Here is a 25,239-nt window from a genome sequence, read left to right as displayed (position 1 = left end):
GTACTCCTCAAAAATTTATAATAGGAGTAAATTAGAAAGTTGCTTAAAACTGGTGCTCTATCAGAATCATAAAAGAAAACAATATGTGTTTCAAATTCCTTTAAAGGGATAGTAAAGTCAAAATTAAACTTGCATGATTCTAATAGAGCATGTCCCTTTAAGTATATTTTATTAGCTGTTTAGACAGGTTAAATGACATCAATCTTTGCGTGACTGGCTGTGTGTGCCGTGTGTGACTGTGTATTGATGGTAAAAAGAATTAAAATAATTGCCTGAGAGTGACAGATGACAGTCAGACACCATTTGTGGACTCTGGAGATAGTTCAATGCTATTTTAACTTATTGGGTTCATATTGTCGGGCATATCACAGCAAGTGCCTCACCAGCCTCTGATGTCACTGCACGTCACTGCATTATATGTAGCACTGTCATAGGATGCCACCTTTGCCACAAGTCAGTTCCTGAAATGTATGCCCTAATAGATCTAGATCTACCCCAGTTAATTATAAGTCCTATTATTGTGAAATTGAAGAATCTAGGAGCAACAATAGCTCAGCCATGAAGTGGTAGACCACACAAACTCACAGAGCAGGGCAGTCAAATACTGAATCGCCTATTGTTTTTTTTGTTTTAAAATGTTTGTCATTTGTTGCATTACTCACTGCAGAGTTCTAAACTGCCTTTGGACGCAACATCAGCCCAAGAACTATGTGTCAGGAGCTTCATAAAAGTCGTTTCTATGGCTAAGCAGCTGTACACAAGTCTCAGAACAACATGAGTAATGACAAGTGTCAGCTGGAGTGGTGTAAAGCATTCTGCCACTGGACTCTTGAACAGTGGAAACGTGTTCTCTGGAGAATTTGCTTCACTATCTAGTCTGTTGGAAAACTCCAGGTGTGGCAGATGCCAGGAGAATGCTGCCTACCTCAATGTAAAGTGCCTACTGTAAAGTTTGGTAGAGGAGGGATAATGGTCCGGGCTGTTTTTCATTGTTTTGGACTAGGTCCCTTAGTTCCATTAAAGGGTCTTCGTAATGCTACAGAATACAAAAAAACACTATAGACAATTGGGTGCTTCCAACTTTGTGACAATCGTTTTGAAAAGGCCTTTTCCTGTTGCAGCACAACTGTGCCCCGACACAAAGTGAGGTCCATAAAAACCTGACCTCTACCCCTTTGAACACCTTTTGGGATTAATTTGAACACTTGACTACAGTTCAGATATTCTTGCGCAACATCAGTGCCTAACTTCAGAAATGCTGTTTTGGCTGAACATGCACAAATTCCCATAGACACACTCCAAAATCTTGTGGAAAGTCTTCATACGAGTGGTAGCTGTAAGTAGCCACAAAGAGGGCTATTAATGCCCATGGTTTTGGAATGTTCAACAAGCCAATAGGGTAAAATAGGTGATGTGTGTCCACATACTTTTGTGTAGCAGTATATTGCATGTTTTTTTTTTACTATGTATAACATAGCTATAAACATTGTTGCAAACACTGCTTTAATTGCACACTACTGAGCTCACCTAACATTACTCTTTAGGAGTACCAAGAGAACAAACCAAAATTGATAATAGAAGTAATTTGTAAAATTGTTTAAAATTGCATACTCTATCCAATCCATTTTTAATTTTAGTTTAAGTTTAGTTTAATTTTGACTTTACTGTTCCTTTAATATATTGAAATGTCCAATAACTCACTTTGTACTTGTGATGTGACATTATTAGAGCTATATCAAAGAGCTGTCTATTAATTTAAATCCAGAGGTCAATATCACATCTGGGCTTTAGTGAGTACATCAAGGCAGATTTCTGCAAAAAGTGACGGAATAAAAGTTAATATTTAAAATTTTCATAGCTAATTTTCATTGAATTGAATTTTTTTAGTAGTTGCTATATGATTATACAAACCTTACCATATTGTCTCAGCAATGACAGTTCTGCATTTAAATAATAATATCTATACTTAAATTATCTTTAATTACTTTACTGTGCATGAAAATCATTTTGTCTTAATAATAGAGCCCATTTACCAAATCATATACAATAATAAAATTACAATGCAGCATTAATTTAATAAAGTTGTATTTTTTTATTTTTTTTCTATAACATCACAAGGGGTTAATATGCTATTGATTGCAGAAAACTGCATCACAAGGCTGCAATCCTGGAAATTGCTTCTAGAATTGGGTATATGATGCAGTGACAGTAACTGAGCTCTTCCCAATACTAGAATAGTAAGAATATTGGAAGAATATTGAAAGTAATGTCTTCTATTAGAAATAAGTATTCTTACGGAGTAGCCGGGTTTCATTATAAAGTAGCTATGTGGGAGCAGTGTAAATATTTTCTAATATTATATAATTTTCTGCTATCCAAAGAACAAATTAATTGCATAATTTAACATAAATGTATTGAATAATAATTTGTGCAATAAAAATTGAACATTTTTAATACTAGATCATTTTAGTTTCATAGTGGCTAATATTTTAGCTGGGTAATGCACCTACTAAAAAGGTCCTGTGGAGAACATTGATATATATACATACATACACACACATATTTATCCCAAATTCTGTATAAAAATATTGTCAATACAAGTTCATATTCATTTTTAACCCCTTTGTGACCAGAGCACTTTTCCATTTGTTGACCGTCTGGGACCAAGGCTATTTTAACATTTCTGCGGTGTTTGTGTTTAGCTGTAATTTTCCTCTTACTCATTTACTGTACCCACACATATTATATACCATTTTTCTCGCCATTAAATGGACTTTCTAAAGATACCATTATTTTCATCAAATCTTATAATTTACTATAAAAAAAAAACATAATTTATGTAAGAACTTACCTGATAAATTCATTTCTTTCATATTAGCAAGAGTCCATGAGCTAGTGACGTATGGGATATACATTCCTACCAGGAGGGGCAAAGTTTCCCAAACCTCAAAATACCTATAAATACACCCCTCACCACACCCACAAATCAGTTTAACGCATAGCCAAGAAGTGGGGTGATAAGAAAAAAGTGCGAAAGCATAAAAAATAAGGAATTGGAATAATTGTGCTTTATACAAAAAAATCATAACCAGCACAAAAAAGGGTGGGCCTCATGGACTCTTGCTAATATGAAAGAAATGAATTTATCAGGTAAGTTCTTACATAAATTATGTTTTCTTTCATGTAATTAGCAAGAGTCCATGAGCTAGTGACGTATGGGATAATGAATACCCAAGATGTGGATCTTCCACGCAAGAGTCACTAGAGAGGGAGGGATAAAATAAAGACAGCCAATTCCGCTGAAAATAATCCACACCCAAAACAAAGTTTAAATCTTATAATGAAAAAAACTGAAATTATAAGCAGAAGAATCAGACTGAAACAGCTGCCTGAAGTACTTTTCTACCAAAAACTGCTTCAGAAGAAGAAAACACATCAAAATGGTAGAATTTAGTAAAAGTATGCAAAGAAGACCAAGTTGCTGCTTTGCAAATCTGATCAACCGAAGCTTCATTCCTAAAAGCCCAGGAAGTAGAAACTGACCTAGTAGAATGAGCTGTAATCCTTTGAGGCGGAGTTTTACCCGACTCGACATAAGCATGATGAATCAAAGACTTTAACCAAGACGCCAAAGAAATGGCAGAGGCCTTCTGACCTTTCCTAGAACCGGAAAAGATAACAAATAGACTAGAAGTCTTTCGGAAATTTTTAGTAGCTTCAACATAATATTTCAAAGCTCTAACTACATCCAAAGAATGCAACGATCTTTCCTTAGAATTCTTAGGATTAGGACACAATGAAGGAACCACAATTTTTCTACTAATGTTGTTAGAATTCACAACCTTAGGTAAAAATTTAAAAGAAGTTCGCAACACCGCCTTATCCTGATGAAAAATCAGAAAAGGAGACTCACAAGAAAGAGCAGATAATTCAGAAACTCTTCTAGCAGAAGAGATGGCCAAAAGAAACAAAACTTTCCAAGAAAGTAATTTAATGTCCAGCGAATGCATAGGTTCAAACGGAGGAGCTTGAAGAGCCCCCAGAACCAAATTAAAACTCCAAGGAGGAGAAATTGACTTAATAACAGGTTTTATACGAACCAAAGCTTGTACAAAACAATGAATATCAGGAAGACTAGCAATCTTTCTGTGAAAAAGAACAGAAAGAGCAGAGATTTGTCCTTTCAAGGAACTTGCAGACAAACCTTTATCCAAACCATCCTGAAGAAACTGTAAAATTCTAGGAATTCTAAAAGAATGCCAAGAAAAATGATGAGAAAAACACCAAGAAATGTAAATCTTCCAGACTCCATAATATATCTTCCTAGATACAGATTTACGAGCCTGTAACATAGTATTAATCACAGAGTCAGAGAAACCTCTATGACTGAGAATCAAGCGTTCAATCTCCATACCTTCAAATTTAAGGATTTGAGATCCTGATGGAAAAAAGGACCTTGCGATAGAAGGTCTGGTCTTAACGGAAGAGTCCACGGTTGGCAAGTGGCCATCCGGACAAGATCCGCATACCAAAACCTGTGAGGCCATGCTGGAGCCACCAGCAGAACAAACGAGCACTCCTTTAGAATCTTGGAAATTACTCTTGGAAGAAGAACTAGAGGCGGAAAGATATAGGCAGGATGATACTTCCAAGGAAGTGACAATGCATCCACTGCCTCCGCCTGAGGATCCCTGGATCTGGACAGATACCTGGGAAGCTTCTTGTTTAGATGAGAAGCCATCAGATCTATTTGAACAATCTGAAGAAATACCTCTGGGTGAAGAGACCATTCGCCCGGATGTAACGTTTGGCGACTGAGATAATCCGCTTCCCAATTGTCTATACCTGGGACATGAACCGCAGAAATTAGACAGGAGCTGGATTCCGCCCAAACCAGTATTCGAGATACTTCTTTCATAGCCAGAGGACTGTGAGTCCCTCCTTGATGATTGACATATGCCACGGTTGTGACATTGTCCGTCTGAAAACAAATGAACGACTCTCTCTTTAGAAGAGGCCATGACTGAAGAGCTCTGAAAATTGCACGGAGTTCCAAAATATTGATTAGTAATCTCACCTCCTGAGATTCCCAAACCCCTTGTGCTGTCAGAGACCCCCAAACAGCTCCCCAACCTGTCAGACTTGCATCTGTTGAAATCACAGTCCAGGTCGGAAGAACAAAAGAAGCCCCCTGAACTAAACGATGGTGGTCTGTCCACCACGTCAGAGAGTGTCGTACAATCGGTTTAAAAGATATTAATTGAGATATCTTTGTATAATCCCTGCACCACTGGTTCAGCATACAGAGCTGAAGAGGTCGCATGTGAAAACGAGCAAAGGGGATCGCGTCCAATGCAGCAGTCATAAGACCTAGAATTTCCATGCATAAGGCTACCGAAGGGAATGATTGAGACTGAAGATTTCAACAAGCTGAAACCAATTTTAGACGTCTCTTGTCTGTCAGAGACAGAGTCATGGACACTGAATCTATCTGGAAACCTAAAAAGGTTACCCTTGTCTGAGGAATCAATGAACTTTTTGGTAAATTGATCCTCCAACCATGTTCTCGAAGAAACAATACAAGTCGATTCGTATGAGATTCTGCTAAATGTGAAGACTGAGCAAGTACCAAGATATCGTCCAAATAAGGAAATACCACAATACCCTGTTCTCTGATTACAGACAGAAGGGCACCGAGAACCTTTGTAAAAATCCTTGGAGCTATTGCTAGGCCAAACGGCAGAGCCACAAACTGGTAATGCTTGTCTAGGAAAGAGAATCTCAGAAACTGATAGTGATCTGGATGAATCGGAATATGCAGATATGCATCCTGTAAATCTATTGTGGACATATAATGCCCTTGCTGAACAAAAGGCAGAATAGTCCTTATAGTTACCATTTTGAATGTTGGTATCCTTACATAATGATTCAATATTTTTAAATCTAGAACTGGTCTGAAGGAATTCTCCTTCTTGGGTACAATGAAGAGATTTGAGTAAAACCCCAGCCCCTGTTCCAGAACTGGAACTGGCATAATTACTCCAGCCAACTCTAGATCTGAAACACATTTCAGAAATGCTTGAGCCTTCACTGGATTTACTGGGACATGGGAAAGAAAAAATCTTCTTGCAGGAGGCCTTATCATGAAGCCTATTCTGTATCCTTGCGAAACAATGTTCTGAATCCAAAGATTGTGAATCGAATTGATCCAAATTTCTTTGAAAAATCGAAATCTGCCCCCTACCAGCTGGGCTGGAATGAGGGCCGCACCTTCATGTTGACTTGGGAGCTGGCTTTGGCTTTCTAAAAGGCTTGGATTTATTCCAGACTGGAGATGGTTTCCAAACTGATACCGCTCCTGTAGGGGAAGGATCAGGCTTTTGTTCCTTATTGTGACGAAAGGAACGAAAACGATTAGTAGACCTAAATTTACCTTTAGATTTTTTATCCTGTGGTAAAAAAGTTCCTTTCCCCCCAGTAACAGTGGAAATAATAGAATCCAACTGTGAACCAAATAATTTATTACCCTGGAAAGAAAGGGAAAGCAAAGTTGACTTAGAAGACATATCAGCATTCCAAGTTTTAAGCCATAAAGCTCTTCTAGCTAAAATAGCTAGAGACATATACCTGACATCAACCCTAATGATATCAAAGATGGCATCACAAATAAAATTATTAGCATGTTGAAGAAGATTAACAATGCTATGAGAATTATGATCTGTTACTTGTTGCGCTAAAGCTTCTAACCAAAAAGTTGAAGCTGCAGCAACATCCGCTAAAGATATAGCAGGTCTAAGAAGATTACCTGAACATAAGTAAGCTTTTCTTAGAAAGGATTCAATTTTCCTATCTAAAGGATCCTTAAAGGAAGTACTATCTGCCGTAGGAATAGTAGTACGTTTAGCAAGAGTAGAGATAGCCCCATCAACCTTAGGGATTTTGTCCCAAAACTCTAATCTGTCAGATGGCACAGGATATAATTGTTTAAAACGTTTAGAAGGAGTAAATGAATTACCCAAATTATTCCATTCCCTGGAAATTACTTCAGAAATAGCATCAGGGACAGGAAAAACTTCTGGAATAACTACAGGAGATATAAAAACCTTATTTAAACGTTTAGATTTAGTATCAAGAGGACCAGATTCCTCTATTTCTAATGCAATTAAGACTTCTTTAAGTAAAGAACGAATAAATTCCATTTTGAATAAATATGAAGATTTATCAGAATCAACCTCTGAAACAGAATCCTCTGAACCAGAGGAATCATTATCAGAATCAGAATGATGATGTTCATTTAAAAATTCATCTGAAAAATGAGAAGTTTTAAAAGACCTTTTACGTTTACTAGAAGGAGGAATAACAGACATAGCCTTCTTAATGGATTTAGAAACAAAATCTCTTATGTTAACAGGAACACTCTGAGTATTAGATGTTGATGGAACAGCAACAGGTAATGTAACATTACTAAAGGAAATATTATCTGCATTAACAAGTTTGTCATGACATTCATTACAAACAACAGCTGGAGGAACAGATACCACAAGTTTACAGCAAATACACTAAACTTTGGTTTTGGTAGATCCAGCATCAGGCAGCGATTTTCCAGAAGTATCTTCTGATTCAGGGTCAATCTGAGACATCTTGCAATATGTAATAGAAAAAACAACATATAAAGCAAAATTGATCAAATTCCTTAAATGGGAAAAAATGCCAGTGAACAAGCTTCTAGCAACCAGAAGCAAATAAACAATGAGACTTAAATAATGTGGAGACAATAATGACGCCCATATTTTTTAGCGCCAAAAAAGACGCCCACATTATTTGGCGCCTAAATGCTTTTAGCTCCAAAAATGACGCCACATCCGGTAACGCCGACACTTTTGGCGCAAAAAAACGTCAAAAATGGCGCAACTTCCGGTGACAAGTATGAAACTGACTGTCTGAAATAAGGAATATTGAACATCCTGAATCAAGGCAAATAAATGTTTAAACACAAATATTTAGAACTTTATATAAAAGTGCCCAACCATAGCTTAGAGTGTCACAAAAATAAGACTTACTTACCCCAGGACACTCATCTACATGTAGTAGAAAGCCAAACCAGTACTGAAACGAGAATCAGTAGAGGTAATGGTATATATAAGAGTATATCGTCAATCTGAAAAGGGAGGTAAGAGATGAATCTCTACGACCGATAACAGAGAACCTATGAAATAGACCCCGTAGAAGGAGATCATTAAATTCAAATAGGCAATACTCTCTTCACATCCCTCTGACATTCACTGCACGCTGAGAGGAAAACCGGGCTCCAACCTGCTGCAGAGCGCATATCAACGTAGAATCTAGCACAAACTTACTTCACCATCTCCACAGGAGGCAAAGTTTGTAAAACTGATTTGTGGGTGTGGTGAGGGGTGTATTTATAGGCATTTTGAGGTTTGGGAAACTTTGCCCCTCCTGGTAGGAATGTATATCCCATACGTCACTAGCTCATGGACTCTTGCTAATTACATGAAAGAAATATAAAATATGAGAAAAAAATGGAAAAAACACACTTTTTCTAACTTTGACCCCCAAAATCTGTTACATATTTACAACCACCAAAAAACACCCATGCTAATAGTTTCTAAATTTTGTCCTGCATTTAGAAATACCCAATGTTTACATGTTCTTTGCAAGTTGTAGGGCAATAAATACAAGTAGCACTTTGCTATTTCCAAACCACTTTTTTTCAAAATTAGCTCTAGTTACATTGGAACACATATCTTTCAGGAATCCCTGAATATCCCTTAACATGTATATATATATTTTTTATCCCTCCTAAACAGCTCTCTTCCCTCCCCTACCCCACAATTGTCCCTGCCATCTTAAGTACTAGCAGAAAGTGTGCCAGTACTAAAATAAATGGTATCTTTTAAAAAATTAAAAAATTTTTTAGCATATTTACATACGCTGCTGTGTAGGATCCCCCCTTTGCCCCAAACCTCCCTGACCCCCCCCCCCAAACAGCTCTCTAACCCTCCCCCTCTACCATATTGTAAGCCATCTTGGTTACTGGCAGCTGTCTGCCAGTACCCAGTTTACAAAAAAAATGATTATTTTTTTTCTGTAGTGTAGCTTCCCCCAACAAAGATCAACCCCCCACCCCCTCCCAGATCCCTTAGATCCTTTTTATATAACTTCCCTTCCCCCTCTCTTCCACTTTTCTCAAAAAATATTTCTGTAGTGTAGCGGTTCCCACCCGCTCCCGCCCCGTGCACGCCCCCCCGTACACGCGTGTCCGTGCGCGCCCCCAGCTACCCCGCCCACGATCCCGCCCCCTCTTGCATCAGCCATGCATCAATGGCCGCCCACCCGCCTCCCACGTCTGCTCCCACCCACCAACGATTGCCTGCCATCGATGTCCGATGCAGAGAGCGCCACAGAGTGGCTCTCTCTGCATCGGTGGGGTTAAAAGGGTATTGCAGAGATGCCTGAATATCGAGGCATCACTGCAATACACTGGAAGCAGCTAGAAGCGATCAGGATCGCTTCCAGAGCTTCAAACCCCAGAGGGCGTGCCAGGAACGTCCTTGGCCATTAAGGGTGTTTTTTGTAGGACGTTCCTGGCACGTCCTTCGTCGTTAAGGGGTTACACAACACAATACTAATGTTTTAAAGGAACAAGAAACCCCAAAATTTTATTTAGTGATTCGGATAGAACATACAATTTTAATCAACTTTTCAATTTACTTCTATTGTCATATTTGCTTCATTTTCTTGATATACTTTTGCTGAAGGAACACAACTAGTTAGCCAATCACAAGAGACAAATGTGTGCAGGCACCAATCAGCAGCAAGCTTCCACTTGTATAGGATATGTGCATATTCTTTTTCAACAAGGGATACTAAGAGAACAAAGCACATTTGAAAATAGAAGTGAATTTAAAAGTATCTTAAAATTGCATGCTCTATCTGAATCATGCAAGTTTAAGTTTGACTTTCCCTTTAACTTAGCAAGAGTTCAGAAATCAATATTTGTTGGAATAACCCTGATATTCAATCACAGCTTTAATGCATTTTGGCATGCTCTCTACCAGTCTTTCACATTGCTATTGGGTGACTTTATGCCACTCCTGGCGCAAAAATTCTAGCTGCTCTGCTTTGCTTGATGGCTTTTGTCCATCCATCTTCCTCTTGGTAACATTCCAGAGGTTATCAATGGGGTTCAGGTCTGGAGATTGGGCTGGCCATAACAGGATCTTAATCAGAGCAAAAGATACCAAGTTTTCTTCCAGGATAACCTTGTACGCGACATTATTCATGAGTCCTTAACAAAAAAGGATTCCAGGTCATCTTCTCTGATGATTCCAATTTTTAGCTTTTCCCAACACCTTGTCGTCTAATGGTTAGACAGAGACCTGGATAAAATGACCTGGAATCCTTTGTAAATGACGCATGAGTTAAGCCACATACAAGGTTATCCTGGAAGAAAACTTGCTTCCTTCTGCTCTGACAATATTCCCCAACTCTGATGAATGTTTTTTTTTCCAAGCAGGACAATGCTCTATGCCAAACATCCAAATCAATCAAGGTGTGGTTGGAGGACCACCAGATCCAGACCTTGTCATGGCCAGTCCAATATCCAGACATGAACCCCATTGATAACATCTGGAATGTTATCAAGATGAAGATGGATGGTCACAAGTCATCAAAGCCCAGCTGCTTGAATTTTTTCACAAGGAGTTAAAACATTAGTATTTTGTTGTTTAAAAATGAATACAAACTTGTTTTTATTCAAGGTATAAAACAAAAATGTTAATTTTACTTAAACTCATACCTATAAATAGTAAAACCAGAGAAACTGATAATTTTGCAGTGGTCTCTTAATTTTTTCCAGTGCAAAAGATAGAAAGATAATATATTTTTCCACTGACAGCAGCCATTGATATGTAATGTCTAGAGAACGCAGCACAGATAAATATATGTCCCTGGACTTGACAAATCCTAAGAGCCAGGGAACCACAGCTACAAATAAATTCCTTTCCTTTTTCTAAAAAAACAAATGGAGTGCCATATTAAAACACACACGACAAAAGTTACCAGTCCACTCAGAATTCAAATATAGTTCAAAGCTTACTGTCAATGACTTGAAAAAATGTCCAGCCCTGTATATATAAATGATGCATTATGCATATACAGGTAGCCCTCAGTTTATGCCAGGGTTAGGTTCCAGAAGGAATGGTTGTAAATCAAAACCATTGTATATTGAAACCCAGTTTATAATGTAAGTCAATGGGAAATGAGGGAGTTAGGTTCCAGGCCCCTCTCAAAATTGTCATAAGTAACACCTAATACATTATTTTTAAAGCTTTGAAATGAAGACTTTAAAAGCTAAACAGCATTATAAACCTAATAAAAATAATCACACAACACAGAATATATAATTAAACTAAGTTAAATGAACAAAAACATTTGCTAAACAGCATTATCAACCTAATAAAATAATCACACAACACAGACTTCACTTGCATTTTTCTGCAAACAGTTCTTTCTATGCATTCCTTTCTGGACTGATTTATAGACAGGAAGATCTTGTTCTTTTGAAATCTGCTCGATAGCTCAGGTCTGGTTAAACTGATTAATTTCAGCTTGCTTGGCTTTGCTGCAACACAAGCGGACAGCTCCACCTACTGGCTATTTTAATCAATGCACTGCTTCTCAATGCTTTTCAATAGCAGTCACATGACTGGAAAAAAAAGTTTGTTATTCTGAAAAGGTGCAAATTGAACCATTGTAAACCGAGGGCCACCTGTACAGTATTACTTACCTACATAACAGAGAAAAAAACATACAAACTAATGTTATTACTTATATGAAATTCAAATATTTGAAAGCTTTGGATGTTAAATGTTGCTTTTTATAGCTGGCCCAGCATGCAGCATCTGGGAAGAGGGGTGCACATACTTTAAGTTTTGAAATTAAGTTTTTTCCAGATTATGTAAGAACTTAAAGGGACATGAAACCCACATTTTTCTCATTCATGATTCACATGTGTTTTTAAACAACTTTCTAATTTACTGCTATCATCTGATTTGTTTTGATCTCTTGGTATCCTTTGTTGAAATAAAATACCGAGGTAGGCTCAGGAGTTGCTGATTGGTGGCTGTACATATATGACTTGTGTTACTGACTCACCCAGTGCGTTTAGCTAGCTCCCAGTAGTGCATTGCTGCTTCTTCAACAAATAATATCAAGAGAATGAAAACATTAGATAATAGAAGGAAATTAAAGCTGTTTAATATTATATTCTCTATTTGAATTATGAAAAAAGTGGGTTTTATGTCACTTTAAAAACTCTGGCATTATCATGAAAGGTTTTGCTTTAGCATTTGAACTACGCTTGTAGAACTTAGTGATTAACCCCTAGGTGGACAGATACACAAAGTAGTGAAAGCTTCTTGGATATCAGTATCAAACAAAGCAATGATAATCCCAAGGCTGCATTTATCACAGAAAAGTCATGATAAACCTTTACTGCCCCGGCACCATATACGTTACAGCATTAGTTTCATCTGTCACCCACAAGTAGCATTCTACCTAACAGGTACAGACTCTGGGGTTATAACTGGGTATAGAAGGGGGTGGATGGTGCCAGCCTACTGCATACATGAAAGAAAGAGGACAGGAGCAAACGTGCACAGAAAGAAGAAACACAGAGGGAAAATAGCAGCAACAAAGGCTTGGAACTGGCACTCACTGATCACTCATCAACTTGCACTGTGGAAGGAAAGTGGTAGTGACAGAGAGATTGTAACCAGGAAGGGAGGGTTTGAGGAAAATCACATTCTCCAGCTAATAGCAATTTAGCAACAAGCAGAGTGTGGGTCAGCTTGCTTGGAGACAGGCCCCTATTGCTAGTTGTCTTGGCAGCCTGATGCCCAGAATTTGTCAGGCCTTGCTCCAAGTAGGTGTTGGTGCTGCCCACATACAGGTCTGTCATTTTACCACAGGTGTGCATCTTTCTCTTATGTGATCCTGTTACGACACCAGGGGCATAAATTCAAATCTGAAATACACAGTAGCACATGTGACTAAGAGCTATTTTGCAATATGAATGTATTTACAAAATTGTTTGTAGGTTTTGTGTATACCTCCCAACATTTTCCCTACCCTTTTCAGGATGCAGGAGGTTATGAAGCTTGTGGCAAGTGTCCAATTGGCATTTTGTGGGCTGGGCCATTGTGGGTGGGCGTAGGGCCAGGTCATGAGGGCTGGACTGTGGATAGGCCATTGGCATAGCTCAGACAGTCCCTTTAAATTGGGACAATGAAGGGAGGGTAGCGAGCCAGACCTCCCAACCTGTGACAAAGCTGCAGCATGCAGGACAGTTGGGAAGTATAAAATAATGATAGAGGGAGAAAAGAAAGAAAGAAAGAAAGAAAGAAAGAAAGAAAGAAAGAAAGAAAGAAAGAAAATAAATCATGAAATAGCACGTCATCATACAATCTGCACTCCCCACGTATTGTGACCTTACCCAGAAGCTCTTCATTTAACCAAAAAATGGTTCAACTTAAGCTATGCTGTGAGTTTTCTGCAAATTAATTATTTTATTGGCTTGAAACCACACTTTCAAGATATATGCCATGTTCACAAATACCTTCACCATATGAATTGTATGTCTCTTTGTAATTTTTGGATTTTCTGTATTAGTTCTAAAATGAAATTAATACAAAACTATTGAATGGACATTCTAGTGTACAAATTGCAGTATCTAATTCTTAAGAGCATTACTAACTATAGAACTGTATGTATATATAGTCTATAGATGAAGTAGTCCTGTTTGGTAGCTGCAGAGTTGTTTATCCCGAACAGGACACAGTCAGTGAGTCAATCAGTGTTACACATTGTTGCAAACACTGCTGCCATGCAGTGCACAAAACACAGGCAGACAAATAGCTTTTATTAAGGGATTACTTGGCACATACACATGATCAGTGGTTTGCTTGGGCATACAGCTGCCATAAAGTTGTTATACACTTGATGTGGGGCCTGATGTTTGGGCATACAGCTGCCATAAAGTTGTTATACACTTGATGTGAGGCCTGATGTTTGGGCATACAGCTGCCATAAAGTTGTTATGCACTTGATGTGAGGCCTGATGTTTGGGCATACAGCTGCCATAAAGTTGTTATGCACTTGATGTGAGGCCTGATGTTTGGGCATACAGCTGCCATAAAGTTGTTATGCACTTGATGTGAGGCCTGATGTTTGGGCATACAGCTGCCATAAAGTTGTTATACACTTGATGTGGGGCCTGATGTTTGGGCATACAGCTGCCATAAAGTTGTTATACACTTGATGTGAGGCCTGATGTTTGGGCATACAGCTGCCATAAAGTTGTTATGCACTTGATGTGAGGCCTGATGTTTGGGCATACAGCTGTCATAAAGTTGTTATGCACTTGATGTGAGGTCTGATGTTCGGGCATACAGCTGTCATAAAGTTGTTATGCACTTGATGTGAGGTCTGATGTTCGGGCATACAGCTGTCATAAAGTTGTTATACACTTGATGTGAGGCCTGATGTTCGGGCATACAGCTGTCATAAAGTTGTTATACACTTGATGTGAGGCCTGATGTTTGGGCATACAGCTGTCATAAAGTTGTTATGCACTTGATGTGAGGTCTGATGTTTAGGCATACAGCTGCCATAAAGTTGTTATGCACTTGATGTGAGGTCTGATGTTTGGGCATACAGCTGTCATAAAGTTGTTATGCACTTGATGTGAGGTCTGATGTTCGGGCATACAGCTGTCATAAAGTTGTTATGCACTTGATGTGAGGTCTGATGTTTGGGCATACAGCTGTCATAAAGTTGTTATACACTTGATGTGAGGCCTGATGTTTGGGCATACAGCTGTCATAAAGTTGTTATGCACTTGATGTGAGGTCTGATGTTTAGGCATACAGCTGCCATAAAGTTGTTATGCACTTGATGTGAGGCCTGATGTTTGGGCATACAGCTGTCATAAAGTTGTTATGCACTTGATGTGAGGCCTGATGTTTGGGCATACAGCTGTCATAAAGTTGTTATGCACTTGATGTGGGGCCTGATGTTTGGGCATACAGCTGTCATAAAGTTGTTATGCACTTGATGTGAGGTCTGATGTTCGGGCATACAGCTGTCATAAAGTTGTTATGCACTTGATGTGAGGCCTGATGTTTGGGCATACAGCTGCCATAAAGTTGTTATGCACTTGATGTGAGGCCTGATGTTTGGGCATACAGCTGCCATAAAGTTGTTAGGGTTATGCACTTGATGTGAGGCCTGATGTTTGGGCATACAGCTGCCATAAAGTTGTTATACACTTGATGTGAGGCCTGATGTTTGGGCATACAGCTGCCATAAAGTTGTTATACACTTGATGTGAGGCCTGATGTTTGGGCATACATTGTTGCAAACACTGCTGCCATGCAGTGCACAAAACACAGGCAGACAAATAGCTTTTATTAAGGGATTACTTGGCACATACACATGATCAGTGGTTTGCTTGGGCATACAGCTGCCATAAAGTTGTTATACACTTGATGTGGGGCCTGATGTTTGGGCATACAGCTGTCATAAAGTTGTTATGCACTTGATGTGAGGTCTGATGTTCGGGCATACAGCTGTCATAAAGTTGTTATGCACTTGATGTGAGGTCTGATGTTTGGGCATACAGCTGTCATAAAGTTGTTATACACTTGATGTGAGGCCTGATGTTTGGGCATACAGCTGTCATAAAGTTGTTATGCACTTGATGTGAGGTCTGATGTTTAGGCATACAGCTGCCATAAAGTTGTTATGCACTTGATGTGAGGCCTGATGTTTGGGCATACAGCTGTCATAAAGTTGTTATGCACTTGATGTGAGGCCTGATGTTTGGGCATACAGCTGTCATAAAGTTGTTATGCACTTGATGTGGGGCCTGATGTTTGGGCATACAGCTGTCATAAAGTTGTTATGCACTTGATGTGAGGTCTGATGTTCGGGCATACAGCTGTCATAAAGTTGTTATGCACTTGATGTGAGGCCTGATGTTTGGGCATACAGCTGCCATAAAGTTGTTATGCACTTGATGTGAGGCCTGATGTTTGGGCATACAGCTGCCATAAAGTTGTTAGGGTTATGCACTTGATGTGAGGCCTGATGTTTGGGCATACAGCTGCCATAAAGTTGTTATACACTTGATGTGAGGCCTGATGTTTGGGCATACAGCTGCCATAAAGTTGTTATACACTTGATGTGAGGCCTGATGTTTGGGCATACAGCTGCCATAAAGTTGTTATACACTTGATGTGAGGCCTGATGTTTGGGCATACAGCTGTCATAAAGTTGTTATGCACTTGATGTGAGGCCTGATGTTTGGGCATACAGCTGCCATAAAGTTGTTATACACTTGATGTGAGGCCTGATGTTTGGGCATACAGCTGTCATAAAGTTGTTATGCACTTGATGTGAGGCCTGATGTTTGGGCATACAGCTGCCATAAAGTTGTTATACACTTGATGTGAGGCCTGATGTTTGGGCATACAGCTGCCATAAAGTTGTTATGCACTTGATGTGAGGCCTGATGTTTGGGCATACAGCTGTCATAAAGTTGTTATGCACTTGCTGTGAGGTCTGATGTTTAGGCATACAGCTGCCATAAAGTTGTTAGGGTTATGCACTTGATGTGAGGCGTGATGTTTGGGCATACAGCTGCCATAAAGTTGTTATGCACTTGATGTGGGGCCTGATGTTTGGGCATACAGCTGTCATAAAGTTGTTATGCACTTGCTGTGAGGTCTGATGTTTAGGCATACAGCTGCCATAAAGTTGTTAGGGTTATGCACTTGATGTGAGGCCTGATGTTTGGGCATACAGCTGCCATAAAGTTGTTATGCACTTGATGTGAGGCCTGATGTTTGGGCATACAGCTGCCATAAAGTTGTTATGCACTTGATGTGAGGCCTGATGTTTGGGCATACAGCTGCCATAAAGTTGTTATACACTTGATGTGAGGCCTGATGTTTGGGCATACAGCTGCCATAAAGTTGTTATACACTTGATGTGAGGCCTGATGTTTGGGCATACAGCTGCCATAAAGTTGTTAGGGTTATGCACTTGATGTGAGGCCTGATGTTTGGGCATACAGCTGCCATAAAGTTGTTAGGGTTATGCACTTGATGTGAGGCCTGATGTTTGGGCATACAGCTGCCATAAAGTTGTTATACACTTGATGTGAGGCCTGATGTTTGGGCATACAGCTGCCATAAAGTTGTTTTGCACTTGATGTGAGGCCTGATGTTTGGGCATACAGCTGCCATAAAGTTGTTATACACTTGATGTGAGGCCTGATGTTTGGGCATACAGCTGCCATAAAGTTGTTATACACTTGATGTGAGGCCTGATGTTTGGGCATACAGCTGCCATAAAGTTGTTATACACTTGATGTGAGGCCTGATGTTTGGGAATACAGCTGCCATAAAGTTGTTAGGGTTATGCACTTGATGTGAGGCCTGATGTTTGGGCATACAGCTGCCATAAAGTTGTTAGGGTTATGCACTTGATGTGAGGCCTGATGTTTGGGCATACAGCTGCCATAAAGTTGTTATGCACTTGATGTGAGGCCTGATGTTTGGGCATACAGCTGCCATAAAGTTGTTATACACTTGATGTGAGGCCTGATGTTTGGGCATACAGCTGCCATAAAGTTGTTAGGGTTATGCACTTGCTGTGAGGTCTGATGTTTAGGCGTACAGCTGCCATAAAGTTGTTATGCACTTAATTAACTTAATTATAATTTAAATAAATCTAAATAATATTAATATTATTAACTAAATTATTCCTATTTAAAACTAAATACTTACCTATAAAATAAACCCTAATATAGCTACATTATAATTAATAATTACATTGTAGCTATTTTAGGATTTATATTTATTTTACAGGTAACTTTGTATTTATTTTAACCAGGTACATTAGCTATTAAATAGTTAAGAACTATTTAATAGCTACCTAGTTAAAATAATTACAAAATTACCTGTAAAATAAATCCTAACCTAAGTTACAAATACACCTAATACTACACTATCAATAAATTAATTAAATAAATTAACTACAATTATCTAAAATAAAATACAATTAAATAAACTAAACTATATTACAAAAAAAACCACTAAATTACAAAAAATAAAAAAATATTACAAGAAGTTTAATCTAATTACACCTAATCTAAGCCCCCTAATAAAATAAAAAGCCCCCCAAAATAATAAAATTCCCTATCCTAAACTAAATTACAAATAGCCCTTAAAAGGGCCTTTTGTGGGGCATTGCCCCAAAGTAACCAGCACTTTTACCAGCCCTTAAAAGGGCTTTTTGCGGGGCATTGCCCCAAAGTAATCAGCTCTTTTACCTGTAAAAAAAAAAAAGAATACAATACCCCCCAACATTACAACCCACCACCCACACACCCCTACTCTAAAACCCACCCGATCCCCCCTTAAATAAACCTAACACTACCCCATTGAAGATCACCCTACCTTGAGCCGTCTTCACCCAGCCGGGCCGAACTCTTCATCTGATCCGGGCACAAGTGGTCCTCCACCCGGGCAGAAGTCTTCATCCGATCGGGGCAGAAGAGGTCCTCCATCCAGAAGAAGTCTTCATCCAAGCGGCAGCTTCTATCTTCATCCTTCCGGCGATGAGCGGCTCCATCTTGAAGACCTCTGGCACGGAACATCCATCTCGGCCGACGACTACCCGACGAATGGCTGGTCCTTTAAATAACGTCATCCAAGATGGCGTACCTCGAATTACGATTGGCTGATAGGATTCTATCAGCCAATCAGAATTAAGGTAGGAAAAATCTGATTGGTTGATTTAATCAGCCAATCAGATTGAACTTCAATCTGATTGGCTGATTGGATCAGCCAATAGAATTGACGTTGCATTCTATCAGCCAATCGGAATTAAGGTAGGAAAAATCAGATTGGTTGATTTAATCAGCCAATCGGATTGAACTTCAATCCGATTGGCTGATTGGATCAGCCAACAGAATTGATAGTATAACCCTAACATTTGATGTGAGGCCTGATGTTTGGGCATACAGCTGCCATAAAGTTGTTATGCACTTGATGTGAGGTCTGATGTTTGGGCATACAGCTGCCATAAAGTTGTTATGCACTTGATGTGAGGTGTGATGTTTGGACATACAGCTGCCATAAAGGTTTTATGCACTGGATGTGAGGTCTGATGTTTGGGTATACAGCTGCCATAAAGTTGTTAGGGTTATGCACTTGATGTGGGGCCTGATGTTTGGGCATACAGCTGCCATTACAATGTTACTGACATATGCATATGTCATGGGCCTGGTGTGTAAAATCATGTTATGTACTGTATATATAAAAAAGTGTTTAACTCTGTGCCAAATGTTGCTCACTGTGCCAACCCCCAGGATTAATAATGTACTATGTGTCCCCTTGTTTGAAAAAGAAAATAAAGTTATTCAGCCTTGATACACAGCTATTTATTTACATAAATTGATCTATAAATATATTTTCTATTTGTTATCATTACTTCAAGAAGCTGTTCCCTGTGACATTGGAAGTGGAAAATGCATCTCTTTTCTTGACCTCTGAAGTCTAATTTGTATCTAGTAGATCAGTATTCTCTCTTAGTTGATAAATATCTATTAAAGAGTTGTCACTTAATGGAACTTTCTATTGGACAAAAAAAAAAAAAGATTCCTTAGCGCATTATTTAAACTCCTGTGTCCCTTGCAAACTATGGGGTTGATCACAATCTTGCACTTGTTTTCAGCAGATAATGATTTCTGAATGGCAGACGGTATTGTCAGAGTGTTTATCCAGAGATCACAATCACAAAATGCTTCTGCCAATAATACTCCTCAATAATAAAATTGTTACTAAGTGAAAACAGCACAAAATCATTATATGCCTTGTTATTCTTGCAATATATTAATAAAATAATAAAATGGACCCAATTAAAGAAACAAAATGGCAGTGCTGGGGGGTTATTGATCACATCACCTGCTGAAGGGCCTGTATGTTGTCTATTAATAGTATGCAGTGATGCTAATAAGTGTCATGCGTGCAATTAACCTGTTGTTCTCCAAAACCAAAGATATGCATGGATCAATTTTTAAGGGATTTGAACAGATGCATTATGGGTATAGTGGGCATGTCTGTTTTTTATGTTATAGATTATGTTAATTTTTATTAGTGTAAAAGTGATTATTTTTACTTTACTAATAATAAAGGGACAGTAAACATTGACTTGATTTTCCCTCCATAATTGTGCAGTACGTGCAGAATTTACAACTACAATAGGGATCTCACCATGTGCAAAGACTAATATTATCCAGCGCAGGAGCATTATACATTTATAAAAAAAATGCAGTGCCAGATTTTTTAATCCACAGCAGAGGACTTTACGAAGCAATGAAAGTACAGAAATGAGTCTTTGCACAAGGTTAAATCCCTATCGTAGATGTTAATTCTGCACATACTGCCAATCATTAGGCAAAAAGTTTAATGTTTACTGCCCCTTTAATTAATTGAGCAGGTAATGTTTGTATATGTTCGATGATATTGTTTCCCAATGTCTTCCAATGCACTGGGGTAATTTCAGGGAGCTTTACCCAAAACCAAGGTTACATTCTAACATTTTGGGGGGTACCCAGTAATAATTTGAAAAGTGTTGTCTGGGGGTTTATCAAGTTATTTTAGCTTTAGAATTTGATAAGTGATGAAAGGGCCTGGAAATGTTTCTATAATTATGGAGAAATGGGATTGTGATCAGGAAATCTAGACCTAGCATGTTATGTATAAGGCCATTTTTCACAAAACCAATATTAGTGCTTCCAATCAACAATGAGTGATTGTTATTGCATCAACATCAAAAAGGGCTTATCTGCAATATATTATGATCAGCCCCTAGATGTTTAAACCTAACATACAGCAGCTCCAAGCAGTTATTGGTGACTACATACTGTACATGTGCCATTTATAATTGGCTTTCTGGCTGTGCCCTGCTTAGAGGCAGCTATATGTTGCAGCTCCAAGTGGGGCTTTATGTGCTTAAACCCTTTTCAGAAGTTTAACTCTGAATGGCTCTTTAATTTAAAGGGATATGAAATCCCCAAAAATTGAATTTGCAAAAGAGCATACAAGTTTTAAAAAGTTTCCATTTGACTTCTACAGGGAGTGCAGAATTATTAGGCAAATGAGTATTTTGACCACATCATCCTCTTTATGCATGTTGTCTTACTCCAAGCTGTATAGGCTCGAAAGCCTACTACCAATTAAGCATATTAGGTGATGTGCATCTCTGTAATGAGAAGGGGTGTGGTCTAATGACATCAACACCCTATATCAGGTGTGCATAATTATTAGGCAACTTCCTTTCCTTTGGCAAAATTGGTCAAAAGAAGGACTTGACAGGCTCAGAAAAGTCAAAAATAGTGAGATAGCTTGCAGAGGGATGCAGCACTCTTAAAATTGCAAAGCTTCTGAAGCGTGATCATCGAACAATCAAGCGTTTCATTCAAAATAGTCAACAGGGTCGCAAGAAGCGTGTGGAAAAACCAAGGTGCAAAATAACTGCCCATGAACTGAGAAAAGTCAAACGTGCAGCTGCCAAGTTGCCACTTGCCACCAGTTTGGCCATATTTCAGAGCTGCAACATCACTGGAGTGTCCAAAAGCACAAGGTGTGCAATACTCAGAGACATGGCCAAGGTAAGAAAGGCTGAAAGACGACCACCACTGAACAAGACACACAAGCTGAAACGTCAAGACTGGGCCAAGAAATATCTCAAGACTGATTTTTCTAAGGTTTTATGGACTGATAAAATGAGAGTGAGTCTTGATGAGCCAGATGGATGGGCCCGTGGCTGGATTGGTAAAGGGCAGAGAGCTCCAGTCCGACTCAGACGCCAGCAAGGTGGAGGTGGAGTACTGGTTTGGGCTGGTATCATCAAAGATGAGCTTGTGGGGCCTTTTCGGGTTGAGGATGGAGTCAAGCTCAACTCCCAGTCCTACTGCCAGTTTCTGGAAGACACCTTCTTCAAGCAGTGGTACAGGAAGAAGTCTGCATCCTTCAAGAAAAACATGATTTTCATGCAGGACAATGCTCCATCACACGCGTCCAAGTACTCCACAGAGTGGCTTGAAAGAAAGGGTATAAAAGAAGAAAATCTAATGACATGGCCTCCTTGTTCACCTGATCTGAACCCCATTGAGAACCTGTGATCCATCATCAAATGTGAGATTTACAAGGAGGGAAAACAGTACACCTCTCTGAACAGTGTCTGGGAGGCTGTGGTTGCTGCTGCACACAATGTTGATGGTGAACAGATCAAAACACTGACAGAATCCATGGATGGCAGGCTTTTGAGTGTCCTTGCAAAGAAAGGTGGCTATATTGGTCACTGATTTGTTTTTGAATGTCAGAAATGTATATTTGTGAATGTTGAGATGTTATATTGGTTTCACTGGTAAAAATAAATAATTGAAATGGGTATATATTTGTTTTTTGTTAAGTTGCCTAATAATTATGCACAGTAATAGTCACCTGCACACACAGATATCCCCCTAAAATAGCTATAACTAAAAACAAACTAAAAACAACTTCCAAAACTATTCAGCTTTGATATTAATGAGTTTTTTGGGTTCATTGAGAACATGGTTGTTGTTCAATAATAAAATTAATCCTCAAAAATACAACTTGCCTAATAATTCTGCACTCCCTGTATTATCAAATTTGCTTTGTTCCCATAGTATTATTTGTTGAAGAGATGCCTAGGTAGGTGTCTAGAGCACTACATGGCTGCCATCTAGTACACTTGCAAATGGATAACAATCTTGCAAAACTGCTGCCATATAGTGCTCCAGGCACATGCACGCTCCTGCGCTTTCATCCCTGCTTTTCAAAAAAAGATATGAAGAAAACTTAACAATTGCAAGTAAATTAGAAAGTGGTTTAAATTTGCATGCTCTGTCTGGATCATAAAATAAATATTTTGGGTTTCATGCTCCCTTAATATGTTTCACTAGGTGCTGCAATACACATTCTACAAATATAACAGCAAAGCTAAAAGATAAAGTCAGGGAAAGACAACATTTGGAACAAAAATGACAAATAGCCTCTCTCAAGGTGCAAACAGCAGCAAATGAAGAAAAGAGCAATATATTCCTGAAAACTGAGATCATACTGAGAGCAAAGGAACTTGTCTAATAATTATTCTGTAGTACTGTACTGTTGGCAAATCAGATATTATTGATTTTAGAATTAAACTCAGCGCATCAGCTATTGGTCTAACATCTGTTCTCCCTATGCTACAGAAGAGATAAAAACCACTATCATTAGCAATAATTTCCAGAATCTCCTGAAGTTACAGCACACAAACTCCTCTCAGTGTTTTCACATCTGGTTGGTGTCAGTGGTTACAGTGGCATCAAAATAACGAAAGCAAATAAACTTTTTTTTAGGAAATTAATACATTGGTCCCTTTGAATCTGGGTATCAAAATGTCATCTAATTAATAATAATGAAAAATATTGTTTAACATTTATCATTAGTTTACTTATATTGTATGCTCGTGGTTTATTCTAGTTCTAAAGGTCTGTTACTCAATATGTATTTTGAGCTAATTAATACAGGTCATATTTAGATATGCTTGGATCCCCTAACAAAGTCCAAGTATTCTGTGAGGTTAATTCTTATTTTTCAGCCAACCGAATAGCCACATGCTGCAGGATAACAAGAAAAGCAAGTCATGATCACTTCAGGTTGCAGGTTCCAATCATTGTGACCCCATTCTGCTAAATGTTTTATAAAGCAATTATACTTTATAATCGGTAGGGGAAAGCATGTAATTTAGTATCTAAAACAAATGACTCATTTATAACGGACTGCTATTTATTTATATTACACTGTCTAAGCTTATACGAGAATTTTCCGCAAAGGAAAAGTTAAAAAACGTCTCCTTCCATTGTCAACTAAATGACGTCACCGCAGAGCACACTTGTGTTATATATTTGTTGTACTCCTGGTTTTCTACTGATATAAAAAATAAATTAGATGTTTGCCTATACTTGGTCATGCAGCATGCTTACAAACTGTAACCCTGGCTTACTGCAGTGCACCCCACGCACACTGCTTCCTCTGGTGGGTGCACACCGGTATATTCAGACCTCAGCTCAGTGATATAGAACTTTATAAGAAGTATAATCACACCGTACCACCAGTGCACATACATGATGCATTACATGATGCCTGTAAAAGAGCACTGCAGCCCACTGACACATTCCCCTATACTGCTCAGATAAATCGATCTAATACAGTGTGACTGCGCATAGCATTAGCTCACGCGCCTGCAAGGGGAATAATGCTACATATGTTGTTACCCTTCATGCATTTACACCACACACACAATGATGCACTTACCAGGAGATGCAGCTACGAGCACTGCGTGAAGCAAGCAGACAGTTTATGTTGTCACCTGCTGCAAAGCCTCAGCTGTCACATTGTAGTCTCAAGGGCGATTTGTTGAAGTCTGGCTGCTACTTTCCCGATGAGTCTGTGCAGATAGAACGAGATCCCGCACTAGCTATGTTTTCCTGCCGCACAGCTGATCTCCCATCCGCGTAACCCCCCCTTCTCTTGTAATTTCTGCCCCCTCTGCAGTTCTAGACGGGTTACCGGTTGCCCCTCCCTGCAGCGAGAAGCATGTGCAATCCTATAGGGACAGATGGGCAGGAGGGAAGAACTGGAGACTGGATAAAACATGGAATGGCAGGCAGACAGCCAAATGTGAGCAAGGTAATCAGACCAGAGACTCAAATATTTTCTGCCTAGATACAATAATGTGTCCTGTATACGCTTAGACTCGTCTAAGAACTATGATCATAAATGCGTTGGATGTTTTCTTTATATTGTTTTCTACAAAACGATATTTTTTTTGTCTATATGCATAAGAAGTTTTGGAGTTCTTACTAATATTCTTATCTATAAAACTATTTCTATTTATACTAAGCCTTTTTAAAAGGGTCATTCACTCTTAGAAAATATAAGACAACTGTCAATTCCTGTTTCTCACCCAGACCAAGCAACAGCTTTATTTATTTCTCAGTTTTATTGTATTTCTTTTTCCACAGAGACAAAGAAAAAGAACATTCCAGTATTATGCTATGTGCATGTATTTACTTCTATT

At 38.8% G+C, this 25,239-nt stretch overlaps 1 protein-coding gene across 2 annotated transcripts in view; it reads right to left on the bottom strand.

Annotated features, from left to right (window-relative positions):
* OSBPL6 (oxysterol binding protein like 6) overlaps positions 1-24,772 on the bottom strand; it is a 664,468-nt gene extending 639,696 nt beyond the window's left edge. The window contains exon 1 of one of the 2 annotated variants that reach the window (XM_053698504.1): positions 24,474-24,772. The gene's annotated coding sequence lies outside the window, so the exon portion shown is untranslated. The remainder of the gene's footprint in view (positions 1-24,473) is intronic. The other variant, XM_053698502.1, reaches the window with a different exon arrangement.
* Positions 24,773-25,239: the final 467 nt, after the last annotated feature.

This window comes from Bombina bombina, chromosome 1 (assembly GCF_027579735.1).
Source record: "Bombina bombina isolate aBomBom1 chromosome 1, aBomBom1.pri, whole genome shotgun sequence".
NCBI lineage: Eukaryota > Metazoa > Chordata > Amphibia > Anura > Bombinatoridae > Bombina > Bombina bombina.
The sequence above is the reverse complement of the archived record's forward strand: the minus strand, read 5'-3'. Positions and strand labels throughout refer to the sequence as shown.